Source organism: Mustela nigripes, chromosome 4, assembly GCF_022355385.1.
Source record: "Mustela nigripes isolate SB6536 chromosome 4, MUSNIG.SB6536, whole genome shotgun sequence".
Classification (NCBI taxonomy): domain Eukaryota; kingdom Metazoa; phylum Chordata; class Mammalia; order Carnivora; family Mustelidae; genus Mustela; species Mustela nigripes.
This window is the reverse complement of record NC_081560.1, coordinates 98,274,456-98,285,955: the sequence shown is the minus strand read 5'-3', so window position 1 is coordinate 98,285,955 and position 11,500 is coordinate 98,274,456.

The following is an 11,500-nucleotide window of genomic DNA, read 5'->3' as shown; positions in this document are numbered from 1 at the left end:
AAAAAAAAAAAAAAAAGAAAGAAAGAAAGAGAGAGAGAGAGAGAGAATGAGAGAGGGAGAGAGAAAAGTCTTAAACTTTTTCCACAGAAACTTCATGAAGTAGAATGAGTAGTTGGAGAAAAAGTGAACTAAATGTACAAATAGCACATAGAGCTTGGAATGAAAGTCAGGTATGCCTAAGTCTGGGTTAACTGCAGGTACATGTGAGACATTAGCATTAATTTCCACCTGTACCTCAATAAAGAGGTCAAACAAACCTTTCCTGGGGCAGGGCGGGGGACTAGGTCTGAGAAAGTCTTTTAAGATATCTGAGTTGTATACATTTCTTCTGTGTACCTTGCACTTTAAATCACAGTTCATCTGTGTTGACCACTCATTATTTTTACATTACAACAAAATAAAACAAAAACAAAGGAACAAGACTAAGAAAAAAACCCTTTCTGTCTGCAGGCCAAAGAAAGAAATGGGTTTTTCTTTGGCCAGGGTGACTTGCTTCCTTTATAAGGTCTATAGGGACAGTCAACACCTATGAAACAGCAGTGAAAATTGCGCTCTTTTACCTCACTTTTAACTGAATTTATTTTTTAAAGATTTATTTATTCATTCATTTATTTATTTCAGAGAGAGAGAAATGTACAAGCAGGGGGCAAGGGCAGAGAGACAAGCAAACTCTTGGTGAGTCTGGAGCCCTCTGTTGGGTTTGATCCCAGCACCCTGATATCATGACCTGAGCCAAAGTCAGATGCTTAATTGACTGACCCCCCAGGAACCCCTTGATTGAATTTCTAAGATGATTGACACAAATAACTTCTCCATAGCAGAACGAAGCACAAAACAACCTTGCAGAACTACAAGAAAAAGGACCAAATCCGGGTTTTTGATTCTTAGATCCTCATGAATTTAGGAGAATGGGAGGCTGGGGGGTAGTTTTTGTAGAAATTCATTCATGAATTCATGAATGGTGAAACCCCCAACTCATAGGGTGGGACTGGGCTATTTTCCCTCCCCTCAAACCTGGGGAAAGGTCTCTTAATGGAGCCACAGCTTATTTATGTGTCCCCTGTGGCTTGAAATATGGGTTGGTCTCTTCCTTATACCTGAGAAACCTCAAAAGCAAGATGCTGTGGCCCAACGAAGTGAATGCAGCCATGGGGAGGGTCCCATAACTCTGTCTGAGAGCCTCTCCCCTCCACCATCACCCCAGGTCCAGCTAATACACCAGATTCATTACTCAGTGACTTTTCTCTACTAGATGTAAGTTCCATAAAAGCTGGGGCTCACTTGCCTTATTTACTGCTTTGTGCCCACACCTGGATAAGAAACAGCCAACCTAAATTCCAAAATCCCTGGCTGAAGGAATACCTGATGGTTTAATAGAGTATGGGGGTATGTGGAGTCTGGGATGTTCAGAGCAGTTCTTAGACCTCCCTGAATCCTCAGAAGCTCAGGCGAGGGACAAGGCTGGCACTGATGTGACCATTTATTTTATTCTAATGAGAGTTTGAGAGTATAAACAAGCGAGCCAATGACTTAGTACATGATGTTCTGAGCGAGTGGAGAAGGCAAGTGGAAGGTGTGGGAATAATGTTTCTTCCTTTTGATATGGAAAATTTGACGATATCGGTGTGAAGACATCGGGCACTCTTATTACTGGATCGCCATCGTAGTGGCTAATGTGTATTGAGTGCCAGTCCCTCCTCTGGGCTTGTCATTGAACAAGTTTATTAACCTTCACAGCAAAGCTAGGAGGAAGCTACTCTTTTCAGGCCCATTTTTCAGAAGATAAACTAAGGCACAAAATTAGGATTAAGGAAATGTTCTTGCTATCTTTAACTAAAAACAAAAAACAAAAGCAAAACAAACAAACAAAAAACCCAAAATTTTGAAACTTGTACCAAGTAACTGTCTTATTCTTTTACTAAATTGCAGTAGAATTTTCCAAAAAGTCCGCAATTTAGAAAATTCCTAATTAAAATGCAAACCTCTGTCACATATTTTAAGTCCATTTAAAATAAGGCGACATTAAAAATGCAGTTACTATAAAGATGGAAAAAATCAGGAAATTTGTGGAAAAGGGTTATGAAGATACTAGAAATCTGGGTCTTTTTTGAAAAACTGGTTTTGGTAACAAAGTCTTGATCTCAACTTCAGAGAGGCAAGGTTCAAGGAGAGAATGGCATGTACACTTGATCCCTGGACAATGCAGCTGACACCCAGCACAGTTGAAAATCCAAGTTTAACGTTGGACTCCTCAAGATCTTAACTACTAATAGACTTTTAACTGTTGACCAAAAACCTTACTGATAACATAAAGTGAGTAACATATATTTTGTATGTGTGTATTATTTTCTGTGTTCTTATAATAAAGCAAGCTAGAAAAAAGAGAGTGTTATTAAGAAGATCATAAGAAAAAATACATGGACAGTGTTGTATATATATTTATTGAAACAAATTCATATATAAGTGGACCCCTGCAGTTCAAGCCCATGTTGTTCAAGGGTAAACTATATACACAGAGTAGGACAAATTATCTGCCCCAAATGGATTTCTCCTCACAGAATTAGTGGTGTGTGTGTATATATATATATATACATATATATATATATACACAAATTAACCAGTGAGTGAAATAATTCAGATGAGAGCAGCTGGTAAACCTCACTGTGGGGAGGAGCTGTCATCAAAGATGTTGTGTTTCCTTCCACGACATCCCACAGAGTAAGGAAAAACTGGGTGGCAAGATTTTTCAAAGACTATGAAGTTATTATTAAACTATAAAGATGTTTTCTCCCTGTCATATTCAGCAGTGGAACACTAGCATTTTTAAATAACATCCCAGAAGAAAAGTAAAATTGGACTGAGACATTTAACTTATGTCAGTCTTTTCAGAAAGTTATTCTTTTTCTCACAATAAAACTGAAAGCTGTCACAGGAAAATGGAATGAAGGTAGGAAGAGGAAATGCCCAGTCTTGTCAGGATCCTGGAACGGAAGCTGTTTAGTTGGACCAATCAGTTGCAAGTGGCTTTCTCAGCGTCTGATGGCCCTTACCTTTCCAGCGAGCTTCTACCTGGTCCTCAAACGCCTCCTTGATGAAATGTCAAGTGTCCTCATCAGCGGTGGAGAGCCGGTCAGAATTAACACATCATCTGCATGGTCCCGGAATCTGTGCTGAAGGCTGAGTTTATCAGAAATGCCAAATTTTGCAAATGAAGTCTTGAGGATTTGTAAATGTGAGGAAGTTCAGCAAATTTGAGAAACCTCGGAGCAATGATAATTCAAAAATGCCTAATAATTAATGTGCTTTGCTATTAATTTAGCTATGCTACTGTCCTCTCCAACTGGGAACATACAGTACAGTTGACCCTGGAGCAACACCAACATTAGAGGTGGTCTGTATGACTTTTGACTCCTCCAAAACTTAACTGCTAATAGCCTACTGTTGACCTGAAGCCTTAATGATACCATAAACAGTTGTGCAAGTTATATATATTCTGTACTGCATTCTCACAATGAAGTAAACTAGAGAAGAGAAAATGTTAAGAAAATTGTAAGAGAAAATACATTTGTGATATTACACTGTATTCGGTAAAGAAAAGAATCCACATAGAAGCAGACCCACATAGTTTAAACTCATGTTGTTCAAGGGCCGACTATATGTAAATCGCTATTACATAGCATAGAACAAGGCTATCTCTTTATTATTTTTTATTAACACTAAATTTTAATTTTATTTATTTATTCGAGAGAGAGAAAGAGTGTGCAAACATATAGGGAAGGGAAAGGGAAGAAAGAGGGAGAGGGAAAGAATCTCAAATCAATTCCACACTGAGCGCGACCCCCACTTAGGGCTCAATCTCATCCTGAGATCATGACTTGAGCCCAAACCAAGAGTCGATTGCTTAACCAACTGAGCCTCCTGGGTGCCGCTTACGTACATTTTCAAACAAGTGGTATTTTTAGAAATGTCATCTAATAGTCCTTTTCTCAAATGCAGCATTTTTATATAAAGCTGAATTTAATTAAAATTACATGGATTTAAATTCTGATTATAATCATTCATCTGGAAGACACAATCTGATATTTCCTCTGCCCCCAAAATTGACATTAAGGTGATGGATAGAATTGTTACCCAGTCTACCTCTATCATAGATAAATGAAGATTTTACTTATAATGAGAAGTTTATAATACCTTTTAAAATCAGTGATTTCTTTGCCTTTGCCTTCATGACTACTTTTGGTTGCCAAGACCAATATAAATTCTTTAGCCGTAAAAAAATTCCATTCAGAATCCAGGTGTTACAGTTAATGATGATAATGATGGGAACTGTCACTTGCTGAGTATGTACTACACACTAGTTTTCCTATTAAGCATTGTCTACTCATTATCTCAGAAACACCTGGAGAAAACTTTAAAATGAAAATGAACACAGGAAAAAAAAAATAAGAAAATGAACACAGGAAACGTGTGCCTCAGGTGTGGGGATCTAGGCATCTGCACTGTGGGTACTCGGGGGCTTCTATGTCACAGGCTAAGATGCCCTGTCCTAAACGGAGCCTTGTAAGTACATCACCTCTCTTAGTCCCTAAGTCACCACAGATGACCTGTATTCAACAGGTCAAGAAATCCGTGTTTAGAGAATTTGAGCAAGTTGTTCAATTTCACACAGTTATTGATATGTCAAACCTGATTTTGATACGCATTAATCAAAGTCTTTGAGAACTATTTTGGTGGAACAAAGGACTGATGGGGCTTGATACTTCTTCCACGCATATTATTATTTTTGGTAAATTCACTGTCAAGATGGATAATAGATAGGCATATGATACATACATATTCACATACATACATAAATTTTAGGTGATAGATATGTAGAGAGATTTTACTAACTTCTCTGTTAGCATCCATACATGACAAATCAGGTGTCAGTAGGGCAGGTTTATTTATTTATTTATTTATCCTACTTGCTTTTTAGCTTTTATTTTTATTTGGAAATTAGTTTTATGGGAGTCAGCATTTTTTTCCTAAAGTTCGGTGTTTTACTAGGCAAACACATTTTTCATTTTGGTGTCACAAGTAGTCACTAAGTTATGAGGTTTATAAAAACAACTTATTCCTGATTCTGTAGCGAAGTGATAGAATTTTCTCTTTGTTTCATAGGATTAACAAGTGACTGTCAATTATAAAGTTTACTATTATTTTGAACTGTGTAAGTCAGAATATATTTTTAAAATGACAGAGAAGGTAACTGGCTTGGAAATTTATTTATTCCATTTCTGGGATTTCTGTTCTCATTTGAAATGTACTCTTCTAGATGTGCCTTTAGAAAGGTACCCCATTATGCATTGCAAGACTTCTTCTCTTCTGCTTTCTTCTGTCATTCTCATCACATACTGGCCATAACTCCCTCTTATACTGGATTTTATGAGCTTCTCCCAGGGCTGTCTCACCGCATCTTTGGTGATGCCTGTTTGGTGCCTTTGAGTGTTTTTGTCTTCATTAATTTAAAGCTTCTTTTGATTTTTGCCCCTGACTTATACTTGCCATGTTGAGACAAAGAAATATTTAAAGTTATTGGATTTTACATTAATTTCCAAGTTATTAAAGTTAAAATTTAAAATACAGGCACCTCTGACCTTTACATTTCAACTTTTGTAAATTGCTATGCATTCTTTTTTAACCTAGGGAATTAAAAATCACCTTTACTTATACTTGGAATAAGATTCAGTTAACCCAAGTTGAACAAACTAAACTCTGTTTAAAATCTTTTAAACCCTAGTTAATTAAATTTCCTTTAACATATTAAACTGTATTTATGAATTCAAGTATTCTTATTAGCAATTTCACATGCCTGACAATAAAAATTTACATATATAATCAACAAAATATTCAAAAACATTTAAATGGATTTTTAAATATAGTATATTAAACATACAGTTAACAACATTAGGTAAAAAATTGCAACACAAGAATGCACTTGATCAAAATGTATCACATTTTGATACTTAAAATGAAAGATCAACTTCCAAATTTATCTTGAATGTTAACAAAGTTGTAAGTTTGAAGCATAGTTATGTATCATAAAATGCACAGATCACATGAGTTCCTTTCAGTAAGTTTTAACAAAAGTATACATTCATGTAATTTACATCCTAAACAAAATACAGAGCATTTTCATTGCCCCAGAAAGTTACTTTGTATTGACATTTTAAAAAATAAACTTTTACTAAATATTAATAGAAAATATTATTAAGTATATCGTATGTATTCTATAATAATGATATTATTGCCATGGCTTTGATACACTTTGTCAAATCTTCACTTAGTTATTTAACTTTGAACATTAGAAAATTACCTACCTTTTTTTTTTAATTTTTTAAATTTATTTTCAGCGTAACAGTATTCATTGTTTTTGTACCACACCCAGTGCTCCATGCAATCCGTGCCCTCTATAATACCCACCATCTGGTACCCTGACCTCCCACCCCCTGCTTCTTCAAACCCTCAGATTGTTTTTCAGAGTCCGTAGTCTCTCATGGTTCACCTCCCCTTCCAATTTCCCCCAACTCCCTTCTCCTCTCTATCTCCCCATGTCCTCCATGCTATTTGTTATGCTCCACAAATAAGTGAAACCATATGATAATTGACTCTCTCTCCTTGACTTATTTCACTCAGCATAATTTCTTCCAGTCCCGTCCATGTTGCTACAAAAGTTGGGTATTCGTCCTTTCTGATGGAGGCATAATTCTCCATAGTGTTTATGGACCACATCTTCCTTATCCATTCATCCATTGAAGGGCATCTTGGTTCTTTCCACAGTTTGGTGACCATGGCCATTGACACATGAAAAAATGTTCATAATCACTAGCCATCAGGGAGATTCAAATTACCTACCTTTTAAAGCAGTGTTTCTCCATCATGGGTCATGTTGTCCTATGTGGTGACATTTGGCAATGTCTAGAGACACTTTTGGTTGGCACAAGAGGAAGGACTCCATAGGCATTTAGTGAGTAGTGACCAGGGATGTTGCTGAATATCCTATAAAGCACAGGACAGTTCCACCCCAACAAATCAATACTGCTGAGGTTGAGAAACACTGTTTTGTTTTGTTTTGTTTTAACTTTGCACATTATTTTTATTGAAGTGTAGTTGACTTACAATATTATATTGGATTTGGGTGTACAACATGGTGATTCTACATTTATAAACATTATGAAGTGATTGCCATGATAAATCTAGCAACTGTCTAGTTACCATGCAAGGATTTTGCACATTATTACATACTATTAACTACATTTCCCATGCTGTACATTGTATACCCAGAGAAACACTATTTTTAAGGATACAGATTGACCAGTCCAAGTTGAGGTAACTGGGTCCAAATTTGCCCATATTTTTGCTTATCTATCAGGGACATAGTCTGGGATATATATTTAGAAGCTAAACATATATTCAGTAAGATTTTCTATACCAAGCTCAGAAAGATATGTTAGGCCCTTTTATATAGTTGATATATCTAAGGGGACCCCTCCCACGCACCACGCACAAGCTTATCTGGCAAAGTTTTCAAAACACATTCCCTGAGATCAAGATATACCACAATCAATGATTTGGAGGTATGTTTAAAATATTGCCACCTGATTCAAGCTTTGTCCATAACTCAGTAGACATTTTTATGTCTTCCCCTTTGGTCTTGAATGACTCTCAAACTGTCCTTCAGGCCACAATTCCAAAATCATTGCTATGACAACCTTCCCAGGATAATTTGATTTATTCCTATTTTATATAGAGAACCATCTATAATTTCATCATCCCTTCTGGACTCAACCTTTTACACCTAAGTCTTCACCATTTTAGTGAACATCACAAATGAGAGCAAATGAGTTTTTCATCATTCCTCAGTGTCAACATATCATATGAAAACTGTATAAAGCCCTTGATTTTTTTTTTCCAATACCTTAAATAGCTCTTAAATCAATGCATGTCTCTCTACCTAACTCTCCCTAGTCTTCCTTCTGAAACACAGGCTGGCAAATTCCTCTTAAATGATTTTTTCTGCCTGTAATCTTATCCCCTATGTTTTATTTGTGATATTACATCAAAAATAATCTTTCAAAAGTGCAAAAGGTTTGCACTTGTCTGGATTCAAAGCCTTTAGTGTTAGCTACCGCTGGATGCTAAAAACCCTGAAGACCTTAGTAGCATAGCATAGCGGGGTACAATTTTGTTGTTTGCACATCTGTAGCTGTTAGTTGACCTAGACGTGTCTTGCTTAGATGAATTCTGCTAACATGGGCTATTTGTCTCAAGTGTGTGCAGATCAGCTGGTTCTCTTTATGCATCCATGAGGGTCTGGGGGATCTTTGGGTGGAATCTCATCTAGGGCAGCTTAGATGGGAATGCTCAGTTCACACAGATCTTTTCTCTGCTCCTTTCATCACCAACTGTGACCAGGGTGCTGTCCCAGGCTCATTTGCATGGTGTTGACAGAAGCTGGGAGTCCAGCAAGAAGCATGCAAGGCTTCTTGAGATCTAGCTTCAGAAACTGACACTTCTTTATTTCCACCTTACTCCAAAGCAAGTCATATGGCTGAACCGAGGGATAGAGTAAGTGGGCATTACAGAGTTACCTGACCAAGGGCATGGACACAGGGAGGGAAAGAATCAGAGCCAATCATGCAGTCCATCCCATGTGACTCCCCACTGCCCTTAAAGCATTTGTCAAACCCCTTTATGTGCTCCCAACACCTTGTGTGAACTTGCATTACAAACCACGCCTCCCCGAGCTCACACCCTTGCTCTTCTCCTGGTTCATCCCAGCCCAGGTTAAGGGCTGCAGATGCCCCTTGCTCTCCAATCTGAGCCTGTGCACATCCTGTTACCAGGGTTACACGATTATATCTGGATTTCGTGTCCATATTTCTTAGCATTTTCTTCACAGTCTTCAGTGTAAATATCTAAATAAGGGAAAAATCCCTAGATTGTGTGAAATTTTCCTGATTTTTATTTTTATCATTCCCTACATGTTCCTCATGCACTTGTTTGTGATTACTTTACTAATACTTCTGTCTCCAATAGATGGTAGGCCTATCTATCCAATAGATGGTAGGCCAGAGCTGTGTGCGATTCTAATTTTATTACTCAACTAGTCAATTTTGTTAAAATTGTGCCCAAACATTCATCACTTTGATATCATATTATAACTTTGTTATCATATGTTTTTAGTTATTTGTCTGTTTTCTGATGAAATCTTGTCTCGATGAAAGGACAAGAAACAGAAAGGGATTTTTTTTTTCAATACTTATTATATGCTAAGTTATTTTATATTCCTTTCCCTTTAACTGTTTCGGCTATCCAGACTCCTGTTTAACCCACTTGGAATTGAGGACTTGACAACTTAAATCACTAATGTAAGTAACAGAATTCACTAGCACACGGGGACAGGAACTCAAATCTGAAAGGATCTTTCTCTTTGACCTTGATTTTAGTTTCCACTGTTACCAAAAAGGCCCATGTTTATTTTTCTTCCCGTTTTCCACATACAAAACTCTTTTTTTCTTCAAAATTTGTGTATATGATTCCATATTGATCTCACATAGTTTAATGATTTGTCAGCTATTTAATCCCTGAGAAAATTATCTATCTTGATTATAATAAAAGTTTTGAATTTAACTTCAGGAAAATAGTTTATGAAGGAAATGCAAACAAAGTTCTCTTCAATTAAGAAAAGCCTCTCAAAGTCATTGAAAGGATGGTGAAGATCATTTGAATGCCTTCAAATAACACTCAGGTCAACAATATGCATAAACCAGCTTGTGATCAACTGTTTTTCAGTTGTCACTTCTTCCAAGTGACAAATTCAGGGATCTGGGCTCCTTCCTTTGTATGACTCTATGTTTTTTGTTTTTTGTTTTTTGTTTTTAGGATTTATTTATTTATTTGAGATACAGAGAGAGAATGCAAGCAGGGGCCAGGGCAGTGGGAGAGGGAGAGAACATCCTCAAGCAGACTCTTTACTGAGTGCAGAGCTCAAGGAGGGGCTGGATCCCAGGCTCCACGATCATGACCTGAGCCAAAGTCAAAAGTTGGATGCCCAATGGACTAGGCACTGAGACATCCCAACTCTACGATCTTTTACTTCACATGAACAAGAGAAAGATAAGAAAAATATAGCAGGACATTTTAGGGTAACAGTACATTTGCCAGAGTTAGACACATGGACCTTCCTCTTTGCAAGTGGACCAGGAAATGAGAGGCTGGGAGGCATACGAAGCTCCGTAATTTGGGATCCAGGATTCACCAATCAGGTGACCACCTGATGAATTCCAGAAAATTTCTGGAAATTGAATTGTGTTCCCAAAGTTTGAGCTGGGGAGTAGATTTTATCAAGCTGTTCCAAAAGTTATCTGGGCATAGATTTTATTGTTTTCCTAATGATCAGCCAAACATGGTCTTCCCTTGATCACTCAATCTAGCTAATGGGTGTATGACCATGAAGTGACCAAGAAACAATTTTCCGTGATGAACCTTAATATAACACTCTGGCATGCACATACATGTACACTGGGATGATTTGATAATTGTGATTTTATTAAGCTCCTTTACTGTGCCTTGCAGATATGGCCTCACAGATAATAATTCTCTCAGGAAAAAAATTATGGAGCAGGTGCTCACTTAAGTTCCTTTTAGAGGTGAGGGAAATGGAGCTCAAATGAACTGATCTGTTTTCTTAAAGTTCTGTGGCACCTTAGTGATGATGGTCCTGAGATCCTTGCCCAGCCTCATTTGTGAACCAGGGGCTATGATGCCTTTCAAGATACTTAAGTCTTTAAAGGTGGAAATGCTGCAAGGGAGGCTTTGGATCTCAGGGGCCATAGACTTCTCAGCTACTGAAGTAACACTTTTATTGGAAAACTCCAGTGCTCTAAGTTGGAGTAGGGGAGGTCCCTGTTATATAAGGCAGTGGGGACCAAGATGAACTACCTATAGATCTGGCTACTAGATCTCCAGAAAGTCTCACTATTTAATAGATTAGAAGGACAGTTCCTTTGTCTAAATATGATATCTTCCATCACTCATGAGATCCTGGTGATAAATAAAATCTAAGCAGTCTTACCTCTCCAAGGACATTATTGCATCCAACAGCTATTGTAAATTCCCTTTCTGTGCCACTTCCCCCAGAAAATTATGGTTCTAATTTTCTTGTGTGCCGGCATATTTTATTATGATTTCTTATTTAATATAAATTATTACTGCCATGAGTTTCCATAAGTGGGTGTGAGAGGCTGGAGCAGGGTTCTTATGAACAAGGCACGGACAGAGCCATGGCCATTCTAAACTTACCAGTGACTACAAATGTTGACTCCTAAAGACACAATGATGTCATATTGACTAAATTAAGCACAATGACAAAAACGCTGGCCAACAAAGAATGAGCTCACTGTCCCATGCTAGCAATTCCAGGCATTCTGACCATCCAGGAAACATCACTCATTCTAGA